General features: G+C 40.1%; 1 protein-coding gene across 6 annotated transcripts in view; it reads left to right on the forward strand.

The window, feature by feature from the left end:
- The window catches only part of PARD3B (par-3 family cell polarity regulator beta), a 1,031,031-nt gene that overhangs the window by 934,162 nt on the left and 70,163 nt on the right, over positions 1-26,706 (forward strand). The gene's annotated exons all lie outside the window — the stretch shown is intronic.

Here is a 26,706-nt window from a genome sequence, read left to right on the forward strand (position 1 = left end):
TATTCATGATATTTAAATTCTTCGTCTGAGTATTGGTCTCTTTTCGTTTGTTTTGCCAGGTTCTCAGTGAGTTCTTTCTGCTAAGAGCTTCCGGTTGATTTCTTTCTATTTACTTAGTAGAAAGCATGGATGTTGCTCCTTAAAGGAGATATGTGAAAATCCGTTGCATTCTTGGTACCTCACTGTGGGGTAGGGTTGGCTGATGTAAATTCATATCTCCTGTTGAGAGGTTAGGCAGCTGGAGAGTTCAGGAAATGAGCCAAAATCCTGACCAATGCCTAGAAGAGAACTTTGCTTTTGCTTGGTTTCTTAGATAGTGTTGCTGAAATCCATGGGCAAAGTGTCAGATTTCTGTGCCCTTCTTTCTATCTCACCCAGCCCCCTCATCCTGTATTACCTGTGGCTGTGTCCAGCCTTCATCCTCATACCACTGCCCATCAAGTCAGGAGAGAATATTTTTTATCTCTTGGATTCCACACCCCTCTCCTGCTGTTTCCACATCAAGAACCCTGAGGTCTTCTGAAGTACTATTTAAGGAAGACAACCCCTCCAGAGACAAAGAAAAACCTATGTTAACCTCCTTATCAGCCCATAACCTCTCCTAGAGCCTCATCCTTCAAATGGGAGCATTTAAGCATCCTCTTCTGTCAGCATCCCAAGAAAGCTGGCTGCGAGCAGCACAGTGCTCTCCTTCCATCTTGGCCTAGGGTACCATTTCTAGCAGATATGCCTCAGTGCCTAGCCCTAGGGCAAGCTTCACCTATTTTACCTGGTCTTGGTCACTTCAGCTGGAATCTGGGTTATCAGTGGTAAATTGCCTGTCTCGTTGTCACTGAATCCAGAATTTGATACCCATTATAAAGCTTAAACTTCTCCAGAAGAAGGAATTTTTTAGTGATGAATCATAGCAAGAACCAAGACAGTTTTATAGCATCACAAAAGGCTTTTTCCCCAGCACAACCTAACCTTATTCACACACAGAAAAACAGTGCACATCTAGTGGTATGACTGGAAAATATTATGGCTTTCTTCCACTCCCACACTGTTAACTCCTAATTTTCCTATAAATGGTTCTGCAAAAGGGAGACATGGTGTAAAACATCCAAATTGGATTTCTTACCATTCTGAGGAAAGGACCTCTGCAAAATGTGGTAACAAGGCTAGTTTTCTGGTTGCACATTAATGTATCTCCAGTGGAGCTAAGCTGAAAAGGTCATAGGAATTCAGAGGGTTGAGTTATTGTGGGTTTCCTATTTATACTGAAGATGTGTGAAAAATGGAGTGAAATGCTAGGTGTTGTGTATATGCCATTACCTGGAAATATATAAAAGTTCTATTTTCGCTGTCAAGCTGAATCGTTATAATTATTTAACATGAAAAATAAAGTTCCTACCACAGACACAGAGGTACTAGTTACATGACTTGAATAGTTTTTTAGACTGAGGTCTGTAGTGCACGTGCTGACCTAATAACAGAACCCTATTTATAATACAGGAGAAGATCCTCAGTATGGGTTTTAAATGGTAGGCATATGGCCCAGCATTATCGAACTTGTCCCTTCTCATTTTAAACTAATAGTCATCCTGCATTTTGTTGACAATTCCATCCAATGAGATTTTCCAAAAAATCCTGCCTGACTCCCAGCCCCTTACCCCTTGCAGAAGTGCTCACTTGGGTTTCTATAGGTCCATGACCTGTGCCCACTCCCAGGAAAGTACAGGAAAATAGGTAGAACCCCTTTTATAAAAGTTCTCAGAATTGGGTCAATCCTACTCTGATGTTCATGGCCTCCTGTTTCTCAGGATCTGGGGCTCCCCTTCCCCATGAATTTCAGATCTCCATTAAGGCTGACATCTCAAGTACCCTTAGAACCCTAGATTTATAGTTCCTATTGGAATTCCTTTACCTGGATTGGTCACCCATTTGAATTTGACCCCAACTGCTTACCAGCCTGGCAGGGACAATCTTGAACATAGATTCTGTTTCATAGTTTGATCTAATCTCTCTTTTCCACTCAGACCCATCTTTTTATGTCTACCCGACTGTGTACTCATAGCTGTACCTGGGTGTTGGGTGTAGGGTTGTGGGTATGTGCTTCCAGCCATCCTTATATAGCTGTCACTGGTCTGGCCCATTGAGCTGCTGCCTGCATATTTGGTGGTGGCAGAATCTTGACTTCAAAACTAGAAGGGTTGGTGCATACTAAGTTCATTTCAATATTGCAAGGTAGAGGTTTACAAAAAATAGTTGACTCTTATGACCTCTTTTCCTAAAATGTTGGCAAGTGTGTGCAACTAGAATATGCCAGTCAGAAAGCCTGCAGGAGCCCTCAGGCTCCAGTTCCATACAGGTGATTCTCCAACTTAATAGCAGGCTCAACTTTGATGTCCAACTGTTCATCGTCTGTTTATGACACTTACTGCCTAACCGCATTTCCATGTTTAACTTAAAAACAAACATGGCAGATGCCACATTCCATACTACTATCTTTTTAGGTCTGGTGAGGAAAACAATGTAAGATGCTCACTTAATTGACATGGAAATTTTTAAACTTGAAAGAGTACCACTGAGCTTTGGCTTAGTGCTTTGTCTTTAATGATGATTACGTTTTTCTCTGGTTTGAAATTCTTGAGGTATGCAAACCCAAAGCACAGCTTCACTGTCTTGATTTCCTGCTATTTAGAAGTGTCATCTGGGGGATAGCATGGAGTAAGGGAGACCAATCTTCATCAGTAATGAGGAGTGATTTTAAAATAATTTTAAATGATTCTTCTATTCGTATGTCCACAGTCCCTTTTCAGGTAAATTCTATTCAGAGGCATAAGTGATCACTGAGACTCCATTAAGCTTTCAAGATAGCAAAGAAGTCAAATGAGAGGTTTGCAACTATAAATAAAATAGCACAAGTGTAGAACCATCACCAGACTCACAAGTGTAACTATAATGAAAGTTACCTTGAACAAATTAGTTCCCAGGATGGCATTCATTTCTTTTGATAAATATACTTGATACAATGAAGTACAGCTTCCAGAAAGATAATGGAGCAGATAATTAATCTATTTGGAAACATAAACACACACACATACGTGCATTAACACAGTGTAGGAAGACAAGGAGCACTGTTAGCAAAATCTCGTCAGAACAATCTAAGGGCCCTTCTGTAGAAGAATATGTGGCCACTGACAAGGGGAAAAAATAGAAAAGTCATTTCTGACTGTAGTAAGGCTTTTGATCCTATGGTACATGACCAGCATCAATAAAGGAGAAAAGAGCCTGGCTCTTACTTCTTTTCCACAGGTGGGTAATGGTTTGGGGATGCTGGTAAAACAAGTCATTAATGTTTCAGTTTCAGTTGGCTAAAGCAGACCAAGGTGTCTTCTCTGTGGGGACAACTGACCAGGGCAGTTCAAGAAGGGGCTGCTCAGGTCCCTTCTGGCATGTATAACCTTCCAGAGGTCAGCCGTAAAACCCTCTTGTTTCTGCTTCTGTGTAAGAGCAGGTGCCAGGCTTACCCTTCATCCCTGTCTTCTCACCTCCCACCTGTCCCTCCCTCTCTCCACTCTAAGCATCGTGTACTGCCATTCTGGTGGGAAGCACATACCTAATAAATGTTTGTTGAACTGTTCGCCATTGTTTCGAGGTCCCTCTCAGGAAAAGGAGGAGGATTGAGACACTTCCATAATCGTTTCAAGAGTAACACAGACATTTCCCCAAATATGAAATCCAGTTACCTCTGCTATGACGCGTAGGCTTCATCATACTGCCTTTATCAAGTAGCTGATGGCTGCATGATGCACTCAGAGATGGGTTGGTTGCTTCTGGGGAGAAATTCCTGATGCTCCATAGTCTATTGAGATTTTTAGTCAATGAGACTAAGAATAGACTACAGTACCCAGCCAGTGGTATTCAGGAGGGATCCAGAAGATAAATTTGTTTGATACTCGTCCCATCAGCCATGCTAGTAAATGCTAATAAATGGGTAAACCCCCATTTTGTATGTCTGTGCTGTCACCAGTCTCCTTGTGGAGCCTTCCCAGCTGCCCCAGCCACATCACCCTCTCCCTGGCAGTGCTTCTCCACCACCTCCCAAAACTTAATCACATCCTACCTGGTACCATCACACAACTTAGGTGAAAGCCTGGACGTGTTTGAACACTACCTGGTGCCCAGCTGCATGCTGAATGCCTTACTGTCCCCAGACAGAAACTTGCCAGGTTGAATTCTCTCTCTCTCTCTTTTTTTTTTTTTTTTTTTTTTTTTTTTTTTTTTTTTGTCTTTTTGCCATTTCTTGGGCTGCTCCCGTGGCATATGGAGGTTCCCAGGCTAGGGGTCAAATTGGAGCTGTGGCTGCCAACCTACACCACAGCCATAGCAACGTGAGATCCGAGCCACGTCTGCAACCTATACCACAGCCCACGGCAATGCCGGATCCATAACCCACTGAGCAAGGCCAGGGATCAAACCCACAACCTCATGGTTCCTAGTCGGATTCATTAACCACCGAGCCACGATGGAAACTCCCAGGTTGAATTCTTGATAGCCCAAATTGATAAAATGAGGCAGAATCATCTAGTCCCCTCTAAATATGAGGAACAGACCTTCTAACACCTTTCCTGGGTTCTCACCTCCAGCCACTTCTCTCCGTGTCAGCGATAACACAAACTTAAATATTCAATAAATTAGCATAATGAGGAACGCCCGCCAGTGGGTCACTGCTAACATTTTCTTTTGCCACACACAAAAAATTTGGTTATAGGGTCTTTGACAATGTTCCAAGCAGCTACCTGACATGCAGGCAATTATACCTATAGGATGAGCACATCATTCAAGTCTTTTTATAGATTAAATCAGTGTATGTTCGTGGATTTCAAAATAATAGATATGGATATGGTGGCATGACCTCACTTGAGTATGAAAAAAAAAATAACTTCCAACATATTTTAATGCAAATGTTACCTTTGTAAGTGGATGACCTGAAAAGAAAGTGTTTCCATAGTAACCTAAGGGAACACATAACCTGTTTATGATAACTTCTCCATGAAGAGAGCCAGGCAAGGGTTGGGGATATGCTTTGATGTCTGCTGGAAAAAAAAAAAAAAAAGCTGACAGCATTGTGTAAGTGAACAGTTAGAAGATTTCACTTTATTTGTAGTTAATGTAGAAAATAAACTTTCATAATGAACTGCTGAAATACACACTTGAAACAACCAGATGATCCGCCGGATATTTTTTAAAACGTAATTTGTCGTAGGTGACAACCAAGGCATCAGTTTAAGAGGAACAGATTAGGGATGAGATCTTACAACAGGTCTTTCCCGTTTTGCTCATTTCTTTTTATCTATACTCTGTGTTCTTCCCTGGGAATCATGAAGCCTTTCAAAGCTCTTAGAGTTCTCTTTTTCTCCCCTCATTTCTCACCTCTGAAAATGTTATGTAAAATATGCCCTTCCAGAGTTGAGATTCTAGACTGTGAAGATATTACCAAAAAGGAACATATTGACTATCCTTCACTTTGTCCACTGACACGGCTGTTTGAGCTGGTGGCTTTGGGGAGGTGCCATTAGCTAGAAATGAACTTGACATCCACACGTCACTATGTGGTTACGTTCCCCTCTTCTTATAGATACAACATCAAGTTAAAGAAAGGCTTGTCTCTAAGGTTTTTTCTTCCTTTTTTCCTTTTTTGTTCTGTTGAGGATAATTAGGGAGCAGATGCATACAGTTTTGAGAAGTATTTCTTTGAAGCGCCACTTTTGAGTCAGCTCACTGACAGGTCCGTGCCCATCAACTCTGGTGTGGACTTAGGGCAGAGGCCCTGGCTACAATTACCCATCTGGTATCCATCTGGTAGCACAAATGAAAGATAATACCAGATCACAGAGAAACCATACCAACTGCTAACTTGGTATAAGCAGGCAAAGAGAGGTGCCACCCAACAGCGTTGTGAAGAACGAGAAATACTGTCTATAAGGTATGCACATAGCCACCCCAAGTTGCAAAAGAACATCACACAGGAGCATATGGAAGGGAAATGCTGCACACATCTAACCTTACATCTGCAACTTATTAAATCTTAAACCAAGTTCCCCCTGCCACATTAAGTTGCTAGTGGAGTCTGGGAGAAAAGGTATTATCCTGACGTGCTTGAGATCTGTCTTTTGCAGCCCACGTCCATCCACAACAGGGTTAATAGGACTTGAGGTCTTTGGGATGAGGAGGGAGAACCAGCATCAAAAGGGCATTGATTTAGTTTACAGGTGATGCCACTTTGCAGGAGTCAGGCATATTGTGCTTGCTGTAAAATGATTTAGACATTTATCAATTCATTACTTTCTCTTTATTTTTATTTCCCCTTTTTCTGCTTTGCCTGCTTCCCTCCAGAAGGCAGTGTGCTCTGGTTATTACAGTGACTAATAGTTGAGAATCTATTAATATAACCACCAGACATGTGCCAGCTTCAGACAGCAGCCGCCCATCCTGTGGCATTCCAAATGGAAATGCTGGTTCGAGACAGAGGTGGTGTGCTTGCCTATGAACTGCCCTTTCGTGGAAGACTTTCCCATGTATTTCCTACACTTGCCCTGCAGAATTGTTCCAGGCCTTGCTCTTTCTCCACATAAATGCCAGATATGACCCAATCGAGTGAGAATTTAGTGTCCTTAAAATCACCTAAGCCATAAGACCACATTTTCATGTTGTCTTCTCTGCGCGTTAAAAGGGCTGTCTTTGTAATAACATATATGCATATGTGGTAGTTTATATACTGCTGTATATTTTGAAAGCCATAATCACCCTCATACCTCTAAGCAATTTATTGAGACCAGGAACCCATTTTTACAGAAGAGAAAACCGAGGCTCGGAAAAGTTATGTGGATTGCAGACATCATTAGCTTTGAACCCAGATCATCTGACCCAAAGTCTAAAATTTTTCCTCCAGATTTAGGTTTTGGGTTTTGGGTTTTTATTTTTAAATGATTTTTATTTTTTCTGCTATAACTGGTTTACACTGTTCTGTACAGTTTTCTACTGTACAGCAAAGTGACCCAGTCACACATACATATATACATTCTTTTTTCTCACATTATCCTCCATCATGCTCCATCATAAATGACTAGATATAGTTCCCAGTCTATACAGCAGGATCTCATTGCTTATCAATTCCAAAGGCAATAGTTTACATCTATTAACCCCAGATTCCCAGTCCATCCCACTCTCTCCCCCTCCCCCTTGGCAACACAGGTCTATTCTCCAAGTCCATGAGTTTCTTTTCTGTGGAAAGGTTCATTTGTGCCATATATTAGATTCCGGATATAAGTGATATCATATGGTATTTATCTTTATCTTTCTGACTTAAACTTCACTTAGTATGAGAATCTTAGTTCCATCCATGTTGCTGCAAATGGCATTATGTCATTCTTTTTTTATGGCTGAGTAGTATTCCATGGTATATACATACCACATCTTCTTAATCCATTCATCTGTCAATGGACATTTAGGTTGTTTCCATGTCTTGGCTATTGTGAATAGTGCTGCAGTGACCATATGGGTGCATGTGTCTTTTTTAAGGAAAATTTTGTCCAGATATATGCCCAAGAGTGGGATTGCTGGATCATATGGTAGTTGTCTAAGGTACCTCCATACTGTTTTCCATAGTGGTTGTACCAATTTACATTCCCACCAACAGTGCAGGAGGGTTCCTTTTTCTCCACACCCCCTCCAGCACTTGTTATTTGTGGACTTATTAATGATGGCCATTCTGACTGGTGTGAGATGGTATCTCATGGTAGTTTTGATTTGCATTTCTCTAATAATCAGGGATATTAAGCATTTTTACATGTGCCTATTGGCCACGTGTATATCTTTGAAGAAATGTGTATTCAGGTCTTTTGCCCATTTTTCAATTGGATTGTTGTTGTTTTTTTGCTGTTGAGTTGTATAAGTCGTTTGTATATTTTAGAGATTAAGCCCTTGTCAGTTGCATCATTTGAAACTATTTTCTCCCATTCTGTAAGTTGTATTTTTGGTTTTTTTGTGGTTTCTTTTGCTGTGCAAAAGCTTGTCAGTTTGATTAGGTCCCATTGGTTTATTTTTGCTTCTATTTCTGTTGCCTTGGGAGACTGACCTGAGAAACGTTCGTACGGTTGATGTCAGAGAATGTTTTTGCCTATGTTCTCTTCTAGGAGTTTGATGGTGTCTGGTTTTGGCTTTTTGTTTGTTTTTTGGTTTTGTTTTGTTTTTTGTTTTCATCTCTGAACTTCTCTCCCCTCCTTCAGGAAGGAAATATTAACTCCTAAAGGATCATTGCAGTTTTCCAAAGAATGAAGACAGCCAGAGTCAGAGATGGAGACTGAGTAGATCCAAAACCCTCCACCCTGTGGGTGGTTAGCAGGGATAGGATCTAAGTTGAATTCCTTCCTTTCATAAACTCCTTCAAAATGTTTCACATACTTCCACTGAGAGATAAAGCAAAGAAAAATATCTTCCCAGGTTGGCCATGCAGAGACTCAGGCTGAACAATTCAAGAAGATGAAGTAGGGAGGAAGGAAAGGTTGTAATTTTGAGGCACACATCACCTGGCTGAAAGTTGTTGTAAAGTAATTAAATCATGAAGAATCTCTCGGAAAGTGCCAGGATGGAGGTGAATGAATGGTGAGAAGTCAAAGGAGAGGGGTTATGAGTCCAGAGGTGAGATTTCAATATCAATGTTGACTGTGACCTGTCTGAAAAACCATGATGAACTTAAACCAGATTTCACGGGGAAGAACTAATTGCATACTCTGTGCAAGAAGATAGAATATTGTGAATTCACTTGCTTTTCCTCTCCTAACTTATGAGACTCAAGTTCTTTTACCATAATTTAACTAATTAGTCTTTCCACTTAAATCAAGAGGGAAACTGCAAATTTGGCCATCCCTGGTCTGCTCCTCATTAGAGACAATTAAGAGTTAGAAGAACAAAAACACATCATAGAACTAATGATAAGAAAGCCACCCAGAGAGAGAAGCACGAAGCAGGAAATGATCTTATGGAGCCAGACAAAAGAAACTGATAGCCTTCAAGATCAACTGCTCTTCCAGCTAAGGTCTGAACAGGGTCGAAAGTAGAATTGCCAGGTCACGCTAGCCTCCCCTGCTGTCTTCTCATCTGGGTTTTTCCTATCTCCTGTCATATTGCATTTATTAAGAAATGTTCTCGCTCTCTAAATCCAATTCATTAGTTTCCCTCCGTGGATAAGAGGTATGGCATTACTGATGAGAGAAAAATAAGTACAAAGCTAATCAGCCTTGGTAAATTTCAGTCTTGCATCTTATTGTCATGGATGCTTTGCCCCAGCTTTCAGCCAGGGCACAAAGACACAAGACAGGGACAGGCTAGGAGATATCCCAATACTATGCTCAGAATCCTTCTGCTTGTATGGTTTTCTACTTTCCCAAAGCGGGGGAAGGGGGAGATTAGGGCACATTTAATTGCCTTATAAACTGATTGACAAATTGGTGACCTGATGCATATGGATGATCTTTTTAGTGAAATGGCTCAGAAGCCACGAGCAGAGATCATCAGGATCCATGATTTGCACACCCTCTGCAGGGTTATTACAGAGAAGCGGAAGGATGGGTTGATGATTATCTTTCCTTCTTTTTTTTTTTTTTTTTCTTGAATGTTTTCTTCACCTCCAGGGAAATGCATTCTAGCAGCATGAGCACCACTATTAATCAACACTTGTAGCAATAATCAGCGAGTGAAAAATGGTGACCAGAATCCGCGAATGCACTGGCATAACTGTCTTCTGAGTTTTCCTTTGTGATCATGCCTTGGCATTCTAACATGGATAATTTATACGAAATTAATGTTGGCACCTTCAGAGGTGCAAAGATTTATAGAGGCAGAGCTTACTTCCTCACCCATTAAAAAAGAAAGAGAAATCATTTCTGGTCATGATGAGTAATATCTTAAAGCCTTTAAAAATATACTTGCTATCTTCGTGTTCCTTTGTGTTATGTTTAGCCAGCTAGTCCTTGAACATGGGTGCCGTGAAAGGCAAAACCATTATAAGTTCTTGCTTCCTGTTGTCCCAGAACTTTCACCAGGAGGGGGGTGTGAAAAATAGTCAAGAATTCAAAAATAACTCGGGCCCCAAGGTCCTTTCTAAAGCAGTCTGATGTTATTGGCAAAGCAAAAACAAAAGCCAAGGCTGAGTTAGCAGAGTGGCATGCTGCCACTGCTAGCCACACCTGAGAAAACAGTTGTCAAAATAGAGCAACCTGTGGCTGGTGATGACATTATATACATGTGACACCATTTCACAATTCAGTTGCCTCATTCACTTCACTAAGCTACCTTCCCATTCATACCATCCTATGACCAAGAGGATCAATTCTGAGGTGTAAACACTTTGAGAATTTCTCAGAACTTACTAAGTTGGGCTGGACTTGCCTGGAGCCTAAGGAAAGTCACGAAGGTGCAGGACCACCTCTTAAAGAGTGAATGACAGACCAGGACTCATAGGAGCATATGACACCAGCCCCTTGTCTGTGATCGCTCCTGTCATTAAAATCAATGCAACTTAATTAAAGCAAATTACAGATAGATACATCTATAAATAAGATATTAAAGTGTGCTGCTGAATATGATAATTGCTGCATATTTAGCAATCAGTGTGTGCGTTCTGCTTTTGCCAGGAGGGATGCCTTTCAGTGGAATCAATGGAGCTTTATTAAAAACCATCCAAATTAGAGGGAGAAATGATGAGTGTTATAATAACACAAAATCACTGTGTCAACTTTCATTGCAAAGAAAGGAAAGCAAAATATGTCCATCCCTCTTTTTTCACTCAAGGAAAATATTAGACATATTCTCTTTAAGATGTGGATATTGTGAATTTATAAATTTTAATTTCTGCATTCTCTTCTCCCAGAGGAAGGCGGGAGGGAAAGTAATGATCATAAATAAAACAATTCGGCAGTGAGACGGAAGTGTCAGGAACACCCCTGTGCCTGGATAGGCTGTTTGAGCCCTTGATGACAGAAGACAAATAAATGAAGTTCATACTCTAAACAGAGCTTTAAGTGGCTTATTTTACTCTTCTAACCACTAGATATTTTGTGTGTGAGAGTTTTCATAGGTTAATTCAAAATAATGAATGTTGGAAATAAAAACTCATTTTCATCACCTTCCTTACTTCTCTCACTACCTTACCCCTGTCACCTTTTATCATAAATAAGAATTAAGCCTGTGGCCGAGAGACACCTTTTTCTTTTCAGGCTAATTTTAAAATATACATTAAAAATATCTTTCATCACCCAATTTAAAAATCATTGATGGAAAACATAAGGGTTCATTAAATCATTCCCAGGTGACTGGAATCATTCTCAAATTTAAGAAAATAAATACTAAAATTACAAAAAAAAAAAGACAAAGATTTCAATGTAGAATATTCTAAGCGATGGAAAAAAAAAAAAAAAAAAAAAAAAGGAGTCACCAGACAACCAGCTACCTCCATAGAGTCTAGTAAAGACATTTAAGGAGATTTCTTCCACTGAATCACTCTGTATGCATTTAGTATTTGTCTCTGGAAAGGAAGTAAGAAAACAAAGAAAAGAAAGAAGAAGGAAGGTCACGAGAGGAGAAATGGATGTTTGGATGGGACCCTACTGTATAGCACAGAAACATGTGTGATTGGGTCACTTTGCTGTGCAACAGAACTTGACGAAACATTGTTAATCACCTATACTTTAATAATTTAAAAATTTTAAAGAAAGTGATTTATAACAATTTCACTTAAATGTTGATACAGGAAATGTCTTCTAGGCACCGGTCTAGGTGATGCGGAGAGAGGACCAAGTCACTGTGCTTGTGAGGCGAGAGAGATAATAAACACGTGAAGAGTAAATTTGGGGCCATGATTATTCTCATGAAGAAAATTGGATGAAATGGCTAGAGCAGGATGCTGGCAAGGCATGCTGTTTTATGTGGGGTGGTCAGGAAGGCATCTCTGACGAGGAGATTTATAAAGACACAAGCAAAGTAAGGGACAAAAGCAGGTAGGTATCTGGAGAGTAGACATTCCAGGGAAGAGAGAAATGTCCCCATAGAAGCCCTGAGATGGAAACTTTCTTGGCAAGCTGAGGGGTGTGCAGGGGGCACTAAGGAGAGCAAAGAGCATGGCTAGAGCCCTGGGAACAGTGGGCTACTGGAGGGAATGGGATGGGAAGATAACTGCATGAAAACTAGGTGAGTCTTTCGGAGCTAAATATTGAGTTCACTCTACTTAACCATTCTTAACAACCAATGGTTGTTATTTCTAGTTTTCTAAGATGCATATCCAACACATAATACGGACACTTAGAAAACGGTGAAAAGGGTTGGCATTAGATATAGTGTGCTGTGTACTTTTTAAGGCCCAACTCTACCTAATGATTTTCAAATGAGGTGACCTGTGATTTCAGTCCAGACTGCCTACGCCAGAGGCCATCCGGTTGCTCATAATTGTAACATATGAGTTTTCCACTCTACAGAAGGATATATACAGATGAGAATGGAGTTCAGCCATATGTATCTTAGCTTAATGGCTCACAAGCAGACATATTTCCCCCATGATCCAATCAAGCTCTGCTTCTGCCTGATTTAACTGTAGGTAGTACCATAGGAGTTCCCATCATGGCACAGTGGTTAACAAATCTGACTAGGAACATGAGGTTGCGGGTTCAATCCCTGGCCTTGCTCAGTGGGTTAAGGACTGAGTGTTGCCGTGAGCTGTGGTGTAGGTTGCAGATGCGGCTCAGATCCCACGTTGCTGTGGCTCTGGTGTAGGCTGGTGGCTACAGCTCCAATTAGACCCCTAGCCTGGGAACCTCCATGTGCTGCAGGAGCGGCTCTAGAAAAGGCAAAAACAAAAAACACAAAAAAACTATAGGTAGTACTATGGACCACACCCACCTATGAATTCCGCAGGAAATGGCCACAGCCACTGATCATATACCTCACAGACATCTGAGTCCTTCATTTCTTTTTTACCAAACACACCATCCTTGTGTGTTCCACAGAGTTAGCCCCCATCAAACAAGAGTGAAAGGGGCAGAGTCATGGTCCTAAAGCTCCTTACTAGGATACTTTTTCTATGCCTAAACGTGTCATAGGACATTCCAAAACTAAACTATCTTTTGAGATATGTACTAACAATAATTTACAACTTAAGATACGCAGAAAAACATGACCACTGGTGTGGTTCATTGTCATTTGGAAGTATTCTGGTCAAACTAAACACTACCATTCAGGTCACACTGTAATACCACCATTATTGGGATATTTGTTTGTAGCATAGAAAGAAATATATTTGCTTTGGAAGTTTCTGAAAATACTGATATACCACCAGATTTAATAGGACTATTTAATTCACAGTATTTAAAAGAACAAAGTATTTGAAGCCATTATTCCTTAAAAGCTTTCCCGTTCCTATGAAGCAGGTGAGTTCACTATAATTTCCTCCTTTGTACAAGGTAGGTCTGGCCCTGCTGCTTTGCTGCAACTCCTCAAGCAACAGCCAAGCTCCCTCATTTTAAGGATCTCCAATTTCCATGACTCACAGAAATTAGCAATTAGAAACATGTTGTAGTGTTGGGTCCTTTTTCTTTGCAGGCCTTACTAGTAGAGAATTATAGTCCAAATCACATTTCCTGGTGTGTTGTCCTTTCCAATTGTAAACACGCCCAACGGTGCTGAATTGTGTTAATCCACAAGGGTAAGTTGAGAAGCAGTCAGGGTGAGTCTAATAAAGACTTGGCAGCAGACCCAATGAAAATTGGAGTGGACCTAAAAACCTTTAAGAAGCACTTTCTCTTGTTGTAGGTTCTTGCAGTTTGGTTTTCATGAATATCTCAGCAATTGGGGGCTTTTAAAGGCATTTCCTCTGGGCAGGCATTTGAATTCTCATTGAGTGAGAATGACAAGGTAGAGCAAGTATCTGGTGGCTGTTAACTGAGTCACGTGCCATTGTGGGCTAAGCTAAGCTAAGCTAAGCTGAATTTTGAAAATGAGTTGGTTAACTTTTGGACGACACACTCCTGTGTTCCCAGGAATGGTGTAAAAGGGGCTCTCTGCCTGTCCTTTCCAAAGCATTGCATTCTCCTGCCCCCATTCACTGGAGGTTTGCTGCTCTTTGAATTACGGTATTTGTTCCGAAGGATAGAAGATTCTACCCATTCTTTCTTTGGATGAGCTGCTCCAGGCAGATGACCCTCAAATTGAACATGATGTATCCCCCTGTGAATCTCCTTTGTATGGCCAGTAACTCAAGTATGGATTGCCAGTATAATTTCTGTAGTTTTGCTGTCTGCAAAGTAAAAGCTCCTCATGGCCCTTGGGGAGGATGCTCAGGGAGACTCATCCCCTAGACTACACTGGACCAGTTGACGGAATCAGGAGATGATTTCTACTTCCTTCCAAGTGACTTGGATTAATACTGGTGTTATTTTCCATGCCAAGGCCCAATTATATGATGGAAGATTTTTAGTAATTGGGCCCTTTGGATTTGAAATCCTCTCAGGTCAGTGCCCGGGAGGAAAGCCTTCAGCAGGAAGGACCCTAGGGCTTCGCACAGAAGGTAAATCTGATTTATAGATGGACATGGCATTACGTCTGTCACAAATACATTATGAATGGGCGTTATACATTTTCTAACATACAAATCTACTCCCCCTGGGAAATTATCCCTTCTCCTAATGGATTACAACCGTTAGAAGGTCCTTGTAATATTCATCCTAAATTTTCACTTCTCTTAATTTCATTACATTGATGACTAGAGATCCCTGTATATCCTTTTGCCTACGTCTTAGGGCTATTAGGCATATTAGGCTAAAGTTGGTAAATCCCTTTACCAACTATTCTCCATCTGGGCCCACTAAAATAGTAAAGAGTAGTTGTAGATAATAAATAGATGCTGATTTCCGCTCAACTTTTATACAGTCCTGGGGCATAGGAATATACCCTAAAGTAGATAAACATTTTTCTTCTTAAATAGGGGAAACCTTCTAAACAGCACTCAACCAGCACCTCAATCACTTAGCTGCCAAAGTTAGGATTTTGTTTCTTTGCTTAGAGGGAATCATCATGTCCACTGTTGTTTCTTTTCTCTTTTTCTTTTTCCCGTCTGCCAACCTCTTGCTACATGATACTTCCCTATAGACTCTGAATCTTCATTTCTCTGGAGGAGCTGTACCTGGACTGGCTTCTCTCTGAACGCAGATGCCAGGGATGCTTTCAAACTTGAAAACACAATGATGAGGCCTTCCACAGTGAGGCACTAAGTCTTGGATGACACTCATTTAGGAAAACCGGTGATAGATTGCAGCAGAACCTCTAATGGGTGGTCATGGTCAGCAGGTGGGGGGAGACTCACTGCCTATCTGTGTGTGGAGTCTGTTCTGCCCTGGGAGACGACCCAGTTGTCATCCTCTCCCCATCTAGTGTGTAGGAGAGCATTCACAAGGTCCTGGTATTTATGGGATCCCAAGCAGTTCAATAAAGTTGTAATAAAATGCATACTTCACATCTGTACTGTGAAATGCCTAAATCATAATGAGTACTGTTTCTTGACTTCACTCCATGCAGTGGAATTAATGTTCCCTCCTGAATTGGAGCATTGAACTCACTTGTTAATAGCCTCTTGAGGGAGGCTGGCTAAATTAATCCAAGTCTGTTTTCTGTGGATAGTTTAGGATTATGTGTTTCTCTGCTTGCTTGTGTTACATCTCACCTTCAGGATTACTGTTTTCATTTAGGTCGTTCATTCTTTTCATTATCCATCATTTATTGAGCATGAAATATATACTGGACAACAAGTGTTAACAAAGATCCTTGTGCAAGATCCTTGTATAAAATAATAATCTAGGAGTTCCCGTCATGGCGTAGCAGAAACAAATCGGACTAGGAACCATGAGGTTGTAGTTTCAATCCCTGGCCTTGCTCAGTGGGTTGAGGATCCGGCATTGCCGTGAGCTGTGGTGTAGATCACAGATGTGGCTTGGATCTGGCATTGCTGTGGCTGTGGTGCAGGCCGGCAGCTGTAGCTCCGATTCGACCCCTAGCCTGGGAACCTCCATATGCCAAAGTGAGGGCCCAAAAAGAAAAAAAAAAAAAAGATAATAATCTAGATCATTATTTTAAAAGATATACACTAGACCCTTGGAAAATAGAAAGTAAATAGCTCAGTGGAAAAGCTTCTCAGAGGACGTGATGCTGGAAGAAAAGGGAAAAACGCAAGGCTGAGGCAGGATAAGGCAGTGTGAGCATGCATGGGGGTTGACCAGTGGTTGAGAAGGGCACATGCAGGTATGTAAGGATGAAGTGTCAGGAAATGAGGCTGCAAAGATGATAATGACAACAGTAGATTATGAAAGGCTTGGATGTCATGCTCAAGAATTTAAACTTTATCCTAGTCATTGAGCAATTTCTATGTACAGTACATTATATATATGTATGTGTGTGTATGTGTTTATAACTCTACAGGCATATACATACATGTATGTGTATATATATATATATACACACATACACACATACATACACATATCATCCTTTTATTTATTTATTTATTTATTTTTGCTTTTTAGGGCCACACCCATGGCCATGGAGGTTCCCAGACTAGGGGTCTAATCAGAGCTGTAGCTGCCGGCATACACCAAAGCCACAGCAACGCGGGATCTAAGCTGCGTCTGCGACCTGCACCACAGCTCACAGCAATGCCAGACAGTTAACCCACTGAGTGAGGCCAGGGATCAAACCTGCATCCTTCAGGATACCAGTCGGTTGTCACCCCTGAGCCACAACAGGAACTCCCATATCATCCTTTTAAATGTGTCATATCATTCCAGCCATTCACCTTCTTTATATAAAATGCAGAAAAGAGGCTCTTTTACAAAAGAAGAGTGTTTCCTTGAGCTTTTTTTTTCTTTTCTTTTTTCTCTCTACTCACTCTCTACTTTCTTTCCCAGGACTGTTTTGGAACAGTGGTGCTTCTGTTAGTTTAGCCAGGGCAGGTGAGAGGATCATGGAAATGACCCACACAGAGCCGTAAAGAGATTCTCTCCAAGTATTTCTCTTACCAAAAGAAAGGTCAGGTTCACGGTACCTGCAGCAACAATAAGAACATCTATGATTTATTGAAAATATAAGTGTACTCTCTATGTCTGCTCTGTGCCATGTGTTTTCATCCATCCTACCGCTCAATCCTTACAACAACCATCTGAGGAGGGTATTATTATTAATCCCATTGAACAGTTGAGAAAGCTGAGGCACAGAAGTTAGCTTGCTCAAGGTCACAGAGTCCAACCCAGCCAGTCTGTCCTCAAGTGAATGCTGCTAACCCCCTGTTGTGCAGGCCAGGGACCATGGCCTCTCGGTGTCCAATAGAACTCTTTATGCCCATAGGTTTCCAGTTAGAATAGAGGGACATGGGACACCAGAGGAATGATGGTGCCCTTTAGGATTGTCTTCCTGTTGTGCCTCCCTCTTCGGAGCAAAATAATCTCCCAAGAACTATGCAGCACCTGCCTTTCTCTTGGTCAGGGTTGTGGCATGAATGAGTCCGATGATGTATGAGAATGTACTTGGATCACTGCAAAATCCTTTATTAATATAGTATCTGATGATATTAATTTTAAATGTAAGTAGGAACTAGAGAGTGAGCACATTTACAAACAGGACAGATTTTTTGAAAATTGGTATTGACCTCTGAGGGGTACGCCTCGAGAATGGATATGTGCACCAGTCCATGGTAAGGGGCCCATCAGCATCCAAGCCCTTAAGCCAGCCCTTGCTGATCATCCATCTTCCCAGATTTTTCACCAAGTGGAGGGACAGCTGTCACAATTGTTGACCAGCTGTGTTTTATTTTAACAATGACTATTAAAATGCACACATGAGGAGTTCCCTTATGGCGCAGTAGGTTAAGTATCCAGTGCTGCCACTGCAGTGGCTTGGGTCACTGCTGTGGCGGGATTTCAATTCCTGGCCCAGGGATCAAAATTCCACATGCCGCAGGTGCAGCCAAAACACACACACACACACACACACACACACACATATTGTTTGTTGTACTATTCCCTCAGTACCTTCAGTACCTGGTTCTCATGTTTTAATCAGGTCACTAAACACAGTGTCCAAACCTGAGTCCTCACCCCTCCCTCAGTCATCACATGGAGCAAGGGCTTCCTGCTCAAGTGGCACCATCAGATCTCTGCTGGGTGGACTTCACAGAGAAGGCAGAGTGAGGTTAGATGTGGCTCAGGTGGAGATTTTTCAAAGCCATCTTAGGCAAAGAAGGTGAAGCTTTGATGTAGACTTTCACTATTTCCAGAGCAACTCAGAAACAGAAGGGAAAATAGTCGTAGCACTGGTCTCCCTGTAGCCAAAGATCCCTCATTGTAGTATCAATATTTGGCTTTTAGGGGAAGTCCAGGAGGGGGTTCCTAGAACCCCATTAATCACAGACTTGGTGCCTCCTCCCTGGTATGGGACTACTGTGGTGCCATCAAGCTACATCCGTTTCTTGGCTCCCATAAGAAACTTGAGCTGATTTTTATTGTTGTTGTTACTTTCTGTATATTTGCATAATTTTATATCCTGAGCTGAGTCCTTGATTTTGCAACAGCATAATAAAAAACAGTGTGAATTGGCAGGTTGGGGGTATGATTTGCAGCTGGTCTGTCACTTCCTCTTACTGGAGGCTCCAGCTTAAAGTATGATACAATTATCATACTTTATAGGAGTTGAGTTTATATTTGCATCTGCTCATCTTTTGTTATTTAAAAAAGCTTTCTTTTCACAGTTATTCTTTAGTAACTGAATAGTCCGATACGTTCATTTTGTACACTTTTGTCTTCTTGGCATAAACTCATAATAGTACTGTGCTAGTGAAATCAGAGCATCGAGGTCTAAGTCCTTTGGACAGTTTTCAGAGATTGAAAATGATGACCAAGCAAATGCAACCCAGGGTTACAGTAATATGTCTCACCACCCCCCTTTCACTCACTGTCATTATTTTGATTAAAATGTGTATGGAAGCCACAGTAGTTTCTCAGGATGCAAAAAATATTGCAGAAACTTCCTCTATTAATGGAAATTACTAGAGGATGGAAATGGTACTCAAACAGCAAGAATGACATTAATTATGGGAAAAGCAATTGTATCTGGTGGTTGGCAAGAATGCATTATTCTTCAACACTCTTCCATGGGTTTGTGTCCAGCCAGCACTAGAAATCTAAAAGCTTTTTATTTTGGCAAAGTTTTCATACTTCTACTATCTAGATAAAAGATAATTTGGAAAGAAATTATGTTGATGAAATTGAAGAATTCAGTAATGAGTGCTGTGTAGATGAATCAATGCCCAATTAAATGATTATATCAAATCCAACTTTAAATGTTGACTTAAAATAATCACATTTTAAAAAGAGTTTGAAAGTAAGAGGCTGTATCTGCATTTAATCAGAAGAGCAAAGTTGTATTACCCAGCCTGGTAAGGGAATGAAGTATTCTGATGGATCTAAGAGTTTGATTAATGGACACTTTAGACAGGAATTACCTGTATGCTGAGGATGAGAATAGTTTGCAATAACCTAGTTTATTTTCATTCCATAGTTCCCTTTGCTTTCTGCAAACTTTCTGTTTCTCAGGGGTTTTTTTCCCCTCTTTTCAAGGCTTTCTTCTCTGTTTTATCTCTGTTTCAACGTTTTCACCATCTTCCACAGAATCTGTTGTTCTCATCCATTACTACTTGCATCTCTTCTTGTCCCTCATAGCATGAATACCACCAATCAGAGCAACTCTTGTTACTTTATTCATTCACTCAAATTAGCAGTTATTGAGTCCTTGGCATGTTTACGGCACTACCCTGACCACAGGAAGAGCTACCAAAACAGCAGAAGTAGACATCCTGCCATAGGCATAGAAAGGCATTCTTAGGATCCATAAAATGACCTATACAGTCAGATCATTGAGTACCTATGAGAGGGCCATGATAAAGCTGGAAAGTTAGGTCACTGTTGGTTACTGAGTGCCTTTATTCAACAGTTAATGGAAAACTATTTTTTTTCTGAATAAATTTTATTTTATTTTATTTTCCCACTGTACAGCAAGGGGATCAAGTTATCCTTACATGTATGCATTACAATTACATTTTTTTTTCCGCACCCTTTGTTCTGTTGCAACATGAGTATCTAGACAAAGTTCTCAATGCTATTCAGCAGGATCTCCTTGTAAATCTATTCTAAGTTGTGTCTGATAAACCCAAGCTCCCGATCCCTCCCACTCCCTCCCCCTCCCATCAGGCAGCCACAAGTCTCTTCTCCAAGTCCATGATCTTTTCTGAGATGTTCATTTGTGCTGAATATTAGATTCCAGTTATAAGTGATATCATATGGTATTTGTCTTTGTCTTTCTGACTATTCACAATAGCCAGGACATGGAAACAACCCAAATGTCCATCAAGAGATGATTGGATTAGGAAGATGTGGTATATGTACACAATGGAATACTACTCAGCAATAAAAAAGAATGACATAATGCCATTTGCAGTTAATGGAAAACTAGTGATTGAATGGATGTGTGTGGTTTGGTTGTTCAAACTAGGTTTTGATACAAGAACACTGGTTTTCAGAAAGTCATCTGTTTAGCTGTTCCTTTTTCCTCCTACCATCCTCATTCATCTTCCTAGAACTAGAATTCCACTAGTATAGCAGTCAGTTACAATTTAATCTGGGTAACATAAATGTAGGGCTACTGTGTATCAGATTCCAGCATTAATGGTAGCCTGGGTCTGATAAGTTTCTGAAGCTACACACTGAGGCGAGTGTTCAGATCAACAGTCATTATGCCCAATGTGTCCAGTAATTTATTCTATTAGATAAGCTTCCTCTCCTAGTGTATTAGTATCATCAGTATTATTTTGAGCTTATAGAATCTTTTCTAAGCAATTACATACTTAAGACCCCTAATGGTTTTGATTTGTACTTCAGATCCAAGTTTAAACTATAAGAATGTGGGGTTTTAGAGTTCTTTTTGTGGCTGAGTGGCAAGGAACCCAAGTAGTATCTGTAAGGACACAGGTTTGATCCCTGGCCTTGCTCAGTGGGTTAAGGATCCAGCATTGCCATGAGCTGTGGTGTAGGTCACAGACATGGCTCAGATCTGATGTTGCTGTGGCTGTGGCATAGGTTGGTGGCTACAGCTCCATTTCAACCATATGCCATGGGTGCAGCCCTAAAAAGACCAAAAAAAAAAAAGTGGGGTTTTTCTTCAATTTTTTAAAGTAAATAAAAAAAAGAAAAAGAGGACTCTATAAATAAAAGAGTTTGAAAGGGGCAGTCTTAATAAGACTTAACCAAAGCACATATGTCATAAAACTTCCTTAAAAACATTTTGACAGTATGTGTCCTATTATTTAACAGGTCTGGTTCAAAAAAACTAGCTAGCCATTAGGGAAGCTGATTAATTGTTTTGTGTTAATGCTAACTGCTGCTGAGTAGATGTTTGAAACTTCTGTTTCATTGACTCAATAAATATTAATGAGCAAGGTAGATATGCCAGGTCTTGAGAATACAATGACTCAAAAAAGAGGCATTATCTCCCTTCTGATGAAGCTTACAATCTGATATCTTGTACAAACCAAATTAATAGACTGACACCATGCATGAATACTGAAAAAATTATTATATGCAATACAGGATGTTTTAATAAAACATACCCCTTTATTACAAATTATTTTTATTAGAATTATTTTGCTATATCAAAAATTAACATATACACATATATCAGCATCTCCAACTATATTGAATAAATATTGCTAGGCAATTAGAGTTCATTGGTATGGCTATGATGGCCATAAATACATTCTGAATGCTTGCGGACAGGCATAGTTTCACACATTCCATCCCATTGCCACCGTAGATTCATTTGAACTTTCAGGTCTGATGTTTCAGTTCTTTGTTTAAGAAACAGAGCCACAGTAACAATAATGATCACTGCCAACATATGAGATAGCATTAAGAGTGAGAGAAGCACTACTATGGGGTCAGTTCAGATCTTGCCTTTGCCATTTCATAACCCTTTGACAAGCTGCTTTAACATTCCCTGAACTCTGGTTCCCTCATGTGTAAAATGAGCAGAGACAGAAATGGTTGTGTTGATATTAACTCATAATATTGATTGTAGAATGTTCCAGAGAACCTTTTCCTTCTAGTAACTATAAATGGGAGTGACTAGAACTTGCCCACCCACTACACTGGAAAAAATTTCTGAAGAGCTTAAAATTTTGCACCTATTTACCTTATTTAGTCTTGATAAATGAAAGTATATTTTAAGTATACTAGACTGGAGTTCCCATCGTGGCTTCGTGGTTAGCGAACCCGACTAGCATCCATGAGGACGCGGGTTTGATCCCCGGCCTTGCTCAGTGGGTTAAGGATCTGGCATGGCCATGAGCTGTGGTATAGGTCACAGATGCGGTTCGGATCCAGTGTTGCTGTGCCTGTGGCACAGGCCGGCAGCTTCAGCTCGGATTAGACCCCTAGCCTGGAAACCTCCATATGCCACAGGTGCAGCCCTAAAAAAAAAAAAAAAGTACTAGATAGCTTTAGTCAATGAATATAGTTTATGAGGCCTAATATTTAAAAGAGATAGTATGAACTCATAAATAACATAAACAAGATATTATCATTTTAAGATTTAGACATATTTTGAAGGTCAACTTTGTTTCTTTTGGGTTAAATAAGGTTGTCATAGAATACAATAAAGTAAAACAGCAGAGGGATAAATACCTCACATATTATATCCGAGTAGCAATTAGAAACCAAATTCAGTAAGTACCAGATACTAGAACCTAGGGATTATTGTAACCAACCAAAATTCCACCAAAGTCCTTTTATTCTGTTCCTGTAAAATGCAGGACAGATGAATAGACAGATTTTTTTAGGGAACGCTTTTCCTAATACTTTTTTCTTCATCTTTTTGTCAGACCTTTGTCTTCTCCCAAGTAAGAGTTTATATGTCAGCCAGTGTTACAGTATCTCTATTTGTAGGTAGACAGATGGGGAAAGGAAATGAGGAATGGTGTCTGGCTCTTTAATTAAAGATGTAGAGCCAGAGTTTGCTCTTCAAGCTTATTGGCAAGACTCATATGCACACGTGCACACACTCGCGCACACACGTACACATTCACTCGCACACAAAGCGCATCTGACAGATGAAGCCAAATTTGTAAATGGTATCCACAATCATAGTTTCTATGGTAACTGTATCTTAGGCTCAGACACAAACAGAGCTGGGCAGATGTCTGATTTTATTTTCTCCGAAGATAATCAGAAGAGAGATAGTTCAAGTTATCAAGATGCTGTGGCCCAGTGTACCAATGGCTAACACTTGGATGGTGCTTACTATTTTAATGAGGTGTACTTGGTTAACATAATGTAGAAACTATATACAAGATAACTTTTATAAATGTATGTAGGTTAGAATGGACTTTAAGGACTTAGGCTTCAACTCCAACATTTTACAAGGGAGGAAAATATAGGCACAGAATGATTAAAAGGCTTGCCCAAGAGTTATTTTCAAAATACTTTTATTTGCTATATTTTCTAAACTAGCAGATGTTCTAAGCAAATCTATAAGCTGAATGCCCAGTTATTTGACAAAATTACTGAAATTAAATTAGAGAAAATAAACACTTCACAAATAACGGTTTGAACGAGTGTGTGTACTTTTGCTTCTCTAGATAGCATATTTATAAATACGTATCTTAGGAACAATATACTTCACATTGCAAAAGGGAAATAATTAAACAATCTGTTTTGATGAGTTTCTTTTTGTTTATGTAAAATATTGTTTGTTGCCCTCCCTCCAAACATGTAGCACTTCAGCAAAATGTCCTAATATCAGAAGACGCTCAAAGCCAAGTTCATAACTTTTCAGTTGTTTTTATTGTGTTGGTTCCTTTAAAAATCTTCCAGCCAAACCTATAGCTAGGTAGGAGCAATGTAATTAAAAGAAAGTTTCTGGAAACTGCTCAAAAATATCTGTCATGATACCAACTTGAAATGAAAGGCCTATTTCCTAAAATGGCATCTAAATTTTTATACTTTGCATTTTAATCTTATGATGTGTCTGGCAGCATGAAACTCATTTTTTGGCAGTGGATCTGGGTAAGACACATTTGTAAATGAGGATGTTATGTATAGGTGAATAAGCTGTATTGCAACTTTGCACAGCCTTTCCATCACAGCAGCTTTTAAATTCGCTCAGGAAAATTGACTTATGGGACATAAATTACAACATTGGCAAAAATGTGTCCCGATCTGTAGGAACTGGAAAACATGTTAATTTTGAATTGTTTCCGCTTTTTATCATCAGACATTCGCAGAAACTCTTGTGTGATTTATTCCTTGATTTTTAATACATTGTTAAAAAATGTTTGAAAGGGCATTAAATCTTCCCCTCTGCCATTAATCTGCAAATGGGAGGGGGGTTAAATGGACTCTTTAGTATATTGCTTTATGAAACTGCTGATTCTAGCAATGCCAGGCTAGAAATACATACTAATTTAAGGAACACTGAATGTAAGCAGCAAGCTCCTTGCTTTTGTAGAGAAAAGACTAATAGCTTTATTTTCACAAGGCTCTTAACACCCTAGCCAGCAGCAGGCATTCAGTGAACAAAATTGGGAGAACTCCCATGGACTAAAAGCACCTTAATTCGACATCCCCCCTGCCCGCCCCCACCCCGACCCCAAGCCCTCCTGATAGGCTGTCATAATCCAGACAAAGAAGATCGCCACATACAAGGCCACCAAGGTATGAGCTTTTCAAGTTGTTTTGAATAAGCTCTCTGAAGTTTCACTTCCCGAGGAGAGAGAGAAATAGGTCCCAAATTCAAGCATAAATTCCAACATTACGTTGTCGTGGAAAAGACAAGGTTTCTGTTATGGCTTAAGTCAAGATTATTTCTATCAGATGTCTCTTTAGGTCATTATATTAAAAAAAAAAAAAAAACATACTTTACCGAGTGAGATAAAGGGCTTCTTTAAAAGCATTAATTGGATCAAAGCCGCTGACCTTATTTTTTGTGTGTGATGAGAGAAATTACCTAATAAGGAGTTATTCAAGCTGGAACATTTCTGAGTCTTGTTGCACACACAGAGCAAAATGAGAAATGAGCTTATAAATGCCTGTGCCTATTCTCTCTTCCCTTGTTCCTTCTCAAAGTGGCCTGACTTCCTAAGGACCTAACTACAACTTCAAATTAGTTTCTCTTGGGCAACCTTCTATCTGCAGTTTCTTACTTTCAGTTTCATTATTTGCAAGAATCTTTGTCTCCCATACAATAATCTCTATTGCCGCAATTTCTGATTGGGATAATGAAAGGGATCGAATTACTGGGGGAGATTAGATCATTTTTGATTTATCCATAAATTGGATATTACACAGCCATTAAAACGTGTGTTTGTGGAAATGAATCTACTAACACAGGGAAATGCCAATAATAAATAGTTGGGGAAAAATTCTATATGCCATTAATATGTGTATGTTTTTGTAAGTGTTAACAGAGGTCATCTTTGGCTAACTCAGGGAGAAAAAAAAATGTTTTTTAAATAATGGAACACAAATGTATTCCTATCATCTCCCTTGACTAACACTGTGTCCCTGTGGGACATGGCTTTTCCTCATCCCTTTGTCTTAGAGTACTTAGCATGTGGCTCTACTTAGGAGACACTAACAAATGTTTATTTACTTGAAAGTATTAATCTCATTTTCTAAGCTTGATAGCATAAGACAGTACAATGAGTGGTTGCTTATTTATTAGAAAACTATAAAGATTTTCAACACCACAGTGTCTGCCTTTCTCTCCCCATCAATCCTTTGAAATCACTCTCAATAAAGCACCAATCACCATCTCATTGCCAATTCCCAAATCCCCTTTTCAGACCTTCTATTTGTCACTGTTCAATTGCAGAGAATATACACTCTAGCTACTTTAAGCAGGAATAAATTTATTACACCATATTAACAGGCTTGCAAAATATACAGAAGGCTAGGAAGCACATTCTTGGATGAGCTTTCAGGAATGATTTTCCAAGCCATACAATGGAACCAGGCTTTCTGGGGAGTTCCTGCCACTTCTTTGAGAAAGGCTTTGACTCCATCATCACAGCCATGCCTCTATCAGGAGCCGCCATAATTAGGAAGGTGCCACAATCAGGAAGTCACAGCCATGCCTCTATCAGGAGCCGCCATAATTAGGAAGGTGCCATAATCAGGAAGTAATCTTTAGTGCTACCAGCTCCTAAGCTAGCTATGAAAGCTACGTGCCATCCCTAGAAACTAGCAACGACACAACTACTAACACTGCCATAGGAAAACCAAGCACACCTTTGGATGTTCTTGCAGGAATCAACAGTGGAAGTGTTGCCCTAGCTGCAATTCCATTTCTCAAATGGCATGGCCCAACTTCAGTCAGACCAGACCCAGTATATTACTACAAGGGAGTTCTTGGAAAGATGGTTTTCAGTTTTCCAGGCTCTGTGGTTCATAGTGACACTCTACAAGAAGGGAGCTCCCTTGTAGACCACAGAACTTGTCTTACTGAAGCTCTTGGCTACTTTTGACATGGTGGATCAATCCCTTCTTTGTGGAATTCTTTTCTCTTGATTTCTATGATAACACT

The sequence above is a fragment of the Sus scrofa genome, chromosome 15, assembly GCF_000003025.6.
Source record: "Sus scrofa isolate TJ Tabasco breed Duroc chromosome 15, Sscrofa11.1, whole genome shotgun sequence".
Lineage (NCBI taxonomy): Eukaryota > Metazoa > Chordata > Mammalia > Artiodactyla > Suidae > Sus > Sus scrofa.